This window comes from Phacochoerus africanus, chromosome 1 (genome assembly GCF_016906955.1).
Source record: "Phacochoerus africanus isolate WHEZ1 chromosome 1, ROS_Pafr_v1, whole genome shotgun sequence".
Classification (NCBI taxonomy): Eukaryota; Metazoa; Chordata; class Mammalia; order Artiodactyla; family Suidae; genus Phacochoerus; species Phacochoerus africanus.
This window is the reverse complement of record NC_062544.1, coordinates 92,251,459-92,258,756: the sequence shown is the minus strand read 5'-3', so window position 1 is coordinate 92,258,756 and position 7,298 is coordinate 92,251,459. Positions and strand designations below refer to the sequence as shown.

Sequence of the window (7,298 nt, the reverse complement as noted above, 5' to 3'; positions counted from 1 at the left end):
CATGTACCAGATTCCATTCTCATAGCCACAAAACTCTGAGAGAACCCAATTTGAGTTCTACCAGGCTTTCTATTTCATAGCTATTCTTAATAGATTTGAGATACTTACATACTCTTCCCCATTTTAAGTGCAAAATTCAGTGATTTTCAGTGAATTTATAGAAGTGTGCAACCACGGAAACAATCTAGCTTTAGAACATTTTGCTCTCTTCCTGTTTTCCATCATGGCACAGGACCAAGGTGAGAAGGAGAACCCCACGTGGGAACTTCGCATCCACAATCCCTGATGGGGATGGGGTAGGCACAGGTAGTTTTAGAGGTCCCGATAAAGGACCACGGATAAGGGGGGAAACTTAGGGCACACTGGGAGATCACTGCAGGTAAATAAATTGCTCAAAAAAGCCATCAGAACAAGGCAGCCTTGCTTGACTAGTGTAAGTGCGAGAATTGCCTCAGATCATTGGATGGGGGATGGGATGAGGCCTGCCTTCAGATTCAGACCAAGGGCAGGAGTTTGAGGACCACCCTTCTGCTGATTTGAATGCACACCTTACCTGATACCAAGGAGGAGCTACTACTCCCAGAAAGGAAGAGGCAGTCTTTTCCAACCCCACTCCCTTTGGATGATAAAACTGTAGCCCACAGGATCCTCAGGGCAGAGCTTCTTTGCCTGCCCACTTGCATCGCTCACAAGCGTCCTACCTTAATAAATCTATTTCTTGCCTATCACTTTGTCTCTCACCGAATTCCTTCTGCAAGAAGACATGAAAAACCTGAACCTCAGTGAGTCCAGACACAGGGTGAGTGATTCTAATTTAAAACCATGGGTTTCAGTCCCAATCTGGGTTTAGGCCAGGTTCGAGTCCTGACATGTGGGTTCAAGTCCCAATCTGGCTTTAGGCTGGGTTCAGGCTGTTAATACTGTCAGTTTCAGCTCTGCCTCAACATCTGCATGGGGAGAGTGGGGACAGACTGACCAGGCAGCCAAGGTGCAGGAGCAAGCTGACAGGCCAGAGCCCTGTGTTCTCCAAAGCTAGATACACCATCAGATCCTTTGGCACCAGGAGAAATGAAAAGACTGCCATCCACTGCACAGTCTGTGGGGCCAAGGCAGAAGAAATACTTAAGAAAGGTCTAAAGGTGCAAGAGTATAGGTTAAGAAAAAATAACTTCTCAGATACTGGAAACTTTGGTTTTGGGATCCAAGAAAACACAGCGATCTGGGGATCAAATATGACCCAAGCATTGGTATCTACAGCCTGGACTTCTATGTGGTGCTGGGTATGCCACGTTTCAGCATTGCAGACAAGAAGTGCAGGGAAGGCTGCACTGGGGCCAAACACAGAAACAGCAAAGAGGGAGTTCCCATCGTGGCGCAGTGGTTAACGAAGCCGACTAGGAACCATGAGGTTGCAGGTTCGGTCCCTGCCCTTGCTCAGTGGGTTAAGGATCCAGTGTTGCTGTGAGCTGTGGTGAAGGTTGCAGACTCGGCTCGGATCCCGCGTTGCTGTGGCTCTGGTGTAGGCCGGTAGCTACAGCTCCAATTCAACCCCTAGCCTGGGAACCTCCATATGCCGCGGGAGCGGCCCAAGAAATAGCTAAAAAGACAAAAAAAAGAAAAAAGAAAAAAAGAAACAGCAAAGAGGAGACCATGCGCTGGTTCCAGGAGAAATATGATGGGATCATCCTTCCTGGCAAATAAATTCCTGTTTCCATCTAAAAGGCCAATAAAAAGTTTTCACTGAAATGAGAAAATGAAAAGCACATTTCCATCAATCCTAAAGCACCCCTCTTGTTTATCCCTGTTTCTTCCTAGGCAATCCTTTGCCTATTTGTCTCTATAGATTTACCTTTTTCTGGACATTGAGTAGGAATGAAAACCTGGAGTATGAGGTCTTTGGGTAACTGGCCTCGTTCACTTGGTAAAATGTTTATAAGCTTCAACCAGGTCATGGCATGCATTAGTAGTTTGTTTCTTTTCATTGCTGAAAAAACATTCCATTGTATGAATGTACCACATTTTGTTTAGCCCTTCACCAACTGGACTTTTGGATTATTTCTAGTTTTTGCTGCTATGAATCAAGGCACTCTGAAATCCCCTTTTAAGTCTTTACAATCAGCTTTTTAATTTTTTTTGTTTTTTGCCTTTTTAGGGCCACACCCACAGCATATGGAGGTTCCCAGGCTAAAGATCAAATAGGAGCTGTAGCTGCCGGCCTACACCACAGTCACAGCAACTTGGGATCCGAGCCCTGTCTGTGACCTACACCACAGCTTATGGCAACGCCGGATTCTCAACCCACTGAGCAAGGCCAGGGATCTAACCCACGTCCTAATGGATACTAGTCGGGTTCGTTAACCACTGAGCCAAGACAGGAACTCCAATAGCTTGTTTTATTTTCCTTCACTTCATTGCACCTAGCAGTCATTATGTTCTTAGCAAATTGAGGCTTTGCGGCAACTGACCAACCAGCAAGTCTGTTTGCACCATTTTTCCAACAGCATTTGTTCATTTTATGTCTTTGTGTCACAATTTGGTAATTCTCACAATATTTCAAACTTTTCCATTAATGAAATGTCAATTAATAATTCTACAATGACCTCCAAGTGTTCCAGGAAAAGGAAGAGTCACACATATCTCACTTTAAAAGTGAGAAATAATTAAGCTTAGTGAGGAAGGCTTAATGAAAGCCATAACGGGCTAAAAGCTAGGTCTGTTGCATCAAACAAGTAGCCAAATTGTGAATGCAAAGGTAAAGTTCTGGAAGAAAATTTAAATAGATCAAACCAGCCACAACACTCTCTTAAGCCAAAGCCTAATCCAGAGCAAGGCCTAACTCATTTCAATTCTGTGAAGGCTGAGAGAGGTGAGAAAGCTGCAGAAGAAAAGTTTGAATCTAGCAGAGGTGGTTTTATGAACTTTAAAGAAAGTCATCTCTATAACATAAAAGCATAAGGTGAAGTATCAAGTGCTGATATAGAAGCTGTACAAGTTATCCAGATGATATACCGAACATAATTCATTTAAGGTGGTTATACAAAACATGTAGAGGAAATAGCCTTAAATTCAAAATGGCTTAAAGACTTAAACATAAGACAATACACCATAAAACTCCTTGAAGAGAACATAGCCAAAACATTCTGTGACATCAACCATACAAATGTTTTCTTAGGTCAGACTCCCAAGGCAACAGAAATAAAAGGAAAAATAAACCAATGGGATCTAATCAAACTGATAAGCTTTTGCACAGAAAAGGCCATTAAAAAAAAAGATGACCTATGGAATGGGACAAAATAGTTTCAAACAATGCAACTGACAAAGGCTTAATCTCTAAAATACACAAACAACTTATACAACTCAACCACAAAAAAACCAACAACCCAATTGATAAATGGGCAAAAGACCTGAATAGATAATCCTCCAAAGAAGATATACAGATGGCCAACAGGCATATGAAAAAATGTTCAACATCACTAATTACTAGAGAAATGAAAATCAAAACTACTATGAGGTACCACCTCACACAGTCAGAATGGCCATCATTAACAAGTCAACAAATGACAAATGTGGAGAGGGTGTGGAGAAAAGGGTACCCTCCTACACCATTGGTAGGGATGTAAATTGGTACAACCACTATGGAAAACAGTATGGCAGTACCTCAGAAAACTAAATATAGAACTACCAGATGATCTAGCAATCGTACCCTTGGGCACATACCTGGACAAAACTTTCCTTGAAAAAGATACATGCACCGATATGTTCATTGCAGCACTATTCACAATAGCAAAGACATGGACATAACTTAAATGTCCATCGACAGATGAATGGATTAAGAAGATGAGGTATATATACACAATGGAATACTACTCAGCCATAAAAAGAATGAAATAATGCCATTTGCAGCAACATGGATGGAACTAGAGATTCTTATACTAAGTGAAGACAAAAAGATAAAGACAAGTACCATGTGATATCGCTTATATCTGTAATCTAATATGTGGTGCAAATGAACCTTTCCACAGAAAAGAAACTCATGAACATGGAGAACACAATTGTGGTTGCTGAGGGGGGTGGGGGGGAGTTGGATGGACTGGGAGTCTGGGATTAATAGATGCAAACTATTACATTTGGAGTGGATAAGCAATGAGATCCTGCTGTATAGCACAGGGAACTATATCTAGTCACTTATGATGGAACATAATGGAGGATAGATAATGTGAGAAAAAGAATGGATATATATATATGTGTGTGTGTGTGTGACTGGGTCACTTTGCTGTACAATAGAAATTGACAGAACACTGTCAACCAATCATAATGGAAAAATTAAAAATCATTAAGTTAAAAAAAAAGAAAGATGTCATCCAGGACTTTCAGAGTTAGAGAGAAGTCAATGCCTGGCTTCAAGGCTTCAAAGGACAGCCTGACTCTCTTGTTAGGGGTTAATGCATCTGCTGACCTTAAGTTGAAGCCAATGCTCATTTACCATCTGAAAATCCTAGGGCCCTTAAGAATGATGCAACTCCACCCTGCCTGTGCTCTAGAAATGGAAAAAGAGCACCTGGAAGACAGCACATCCATTGACAACATGTTTTACTGAATATATTAAGTGCACTCTTGAGGACTACTGCTCAGATAAAAAGAAACTCCTTTCAAGTTGTGACTGCTCCTTGACAACGCACCTGGTCACCCAAGAGCTCTGAGGGAGATGTACAATTAGATGAATGTTGTTTTCATGACTGCTGATACAACATCCATTCTACAGTCCAAGGATTAAGGAGTCATTTCAACTTTAAAGTTTTATTTAAGAAATGCATTTCATAAAGCTACAACTGCCATAGATATATAGTGATTCCTCCGATGGATCTGAGTAAAGTAAGCTGTAAACCTTCTGGAAAGGATTCCCTGTTCTAGATGCCATTAAAAACATTTGTGATTCATGGGAAGAGATAAAAATACCAACATCAACAGGAGCTTGGAAGAAGTTGATTCTAACCTTCATGAATGACTTTGAGAGGTTTAAGACTTGAATGGAGGAAGTCACTGCACATGTGGTGGAAATAGCAAGAGAACTAGAATTAGAAGTGGACCCTGGAGATGTCACCTAATTGCTGCCATCTCATGATTAAACTTGAATGGATGAGGAAATCCTTCTATGGATGAACAAAGAAAGTGGTTTTTTGACATGGAAGCTGCTCCTGGTGGAGATGCTCTGAAGATTGTTGTCTATTCTCATAAATGAGTTCTATCTCTTCTTGCATCTCATAAAAACTTCATTCGAATGGAATTATATAGTGTCTATTCTTTTGTGTAATGTTTTTTCACTCAGTGTAGTATTTCTTAGAGTCATGCATGTTGCTGTTGATTGTTCCACTGATTGAGTGCCCTGAAATTTGCTTCTCCTGTTGATGGACACCAGGGCTGTCTCTCATTCTGGAGCAGTATAAAAATCGTGATATGTATCTTCTTATATAAGTTTTTTTGTTTGTTTGTTTGTTTTTTGCACAGCAGACACTTATGAATGAGACCAGTGGGTCATACAATAGATGGGTATTTAATTTTATGAGAAAATGTAAGACTTTTTCCCAAAGTGGTTGTACCATTTTATACTCCCACTAGGAACAAAGGAGAATTCCAATTCATTGCTCTACATTGCCACCAACATAACTTCTGGGAAACACTACTCTCCAGGAGGGAATATTACTCTCTAGAATATCACTCTCTAGAATATCAGACATCATGGTGTCACATAGGGTAAAAGAATAGTTCTATAATATTTCTAGAAGGAGTGAACAACTTAACCAGTGTAGGCTTTTGTTTTGCAAATAGAGGAGACCAGGACCACCTCAGGTGTTCAAAGGAACACTAAGATGGAGCAGAAAAAGTTCTGCAGTAAAAACATCACTGATCAAGGGACAGGAGACCATGCTAGTCTTGGTTTCCTACCTTAGGGAAATCAGGAGTAGAAGAGAAACAAGGCTGGTGGTCTCTATGATTCTTTCCAACTTTCCTTTTTGTCTTCTTCACATTTATGACTGTATGGAGGAGGCTACACTTTTCTCCAAATCATGAAGGTGGCTCTCTCTCTTCACTGTGTCCTACTGCTTCTCCAGAATTCACATTCTTCTTGTTCTCATTTGTGTTCTTTCTTCTTCCCTTCCCCTTCCTCCCTCCCTCCCTTCCTTCCCTCCTTCCCACCCTCATTCCTTAGACATAAACACTTGTGCTCTCATTACACAGATGTAAATGGATATTGACAGGCTGGTTTTTAATCACTTCTCCACATCCATTACCCAACAAACCTCCTTCGAGCTCTGAATGCTGTCTACCCCTGCAGTGAGTGCAACACTGCTTCCCAGCACAAAGCTATCGTCTCCTTACCCCTCTTGTGAGCCTGCTTTCTTCAGCGTCTTCATCAAGGCACTAGGGCTTCCTTTTCCAGCTTCATCAGCACTTCACCTCCTGACTTCATAAACCCCTTTCCTCCTAGTTTATGATATCCCTGCAGATTGGTCATACCTTTTAAAGCTTTACTTCCTTGCCTGCATTTGTACAGACCCTGGCTCAACTGATTACATATCCAGAAGAATACTGTTTGGTGAGTCACTGTGGCTGAGAAAGTCACCTTATCTCATGTCAGCTGGAGCAGATCCAAAGTCACATGTCACACAGACAAAGCTGCATGGCAAATACATGCATAATGCCTGAAAATGTTTTTTTTTTTCTTCCCTATCTGAGGGGCTTAAGAAGCTCTTTCATGAAACAAAACTTGGGCATTTATTCTGTCAGAAATTTCACCAGTGGATCAGTGTGATTTCCCAGCAATCGAGGAGCATGGACTTCAGTCTAAAGCTGTCCTATTTACCATGACAATCACCAGCCACATGTGCTATGAAGATGTGCTATAAGTACAAATGCACACTGATGTTAAAGACAGTACAACAACAGTAAAATAGGCTGATTATTTTAAATAGTTTTGCACACTGAAATCTTTTTAGATATACTTAATTTTACTATATTGTAATCATTTAATTTTAATGATTACAATTTCACCCACCTGTATCTACTTTTCTTAACATAACTATTAGGAAACTTAAACTTAAAGTAGTGTACTTGACATGCATCTATCTTCACCAGAAAATACGGATCTAGAGTATTCTAAAGGAAGATCTTCCTTTCAAAACAGTTTGTTCTTATTTACTTCAACTTTAACATTTCCCACCTAAAAAAAAAATCAGCAGAATAAATGCTTCAGAAATGTTTTTGACAGAAAGTTTTTCCCCCTCAACTAAGTTGTAAAT

At 40.6% G+C, this 7,298-nt stretch overlaps 1 pseudogene; it reads left to right on the top strand.

Annotated features, from left to right (window-relative positions):
* Positions 1 to 223: 223 nt before the first annotated feature.
* On the top strand, positions 224 to 1,701 carry LOC125112014 (60S ribosomal protein L11-like; annotated as a pseudogene).
* The last annotated feature ends 5,597 nt before the right edge of the window (positions 1,702 to 7,298 follow it).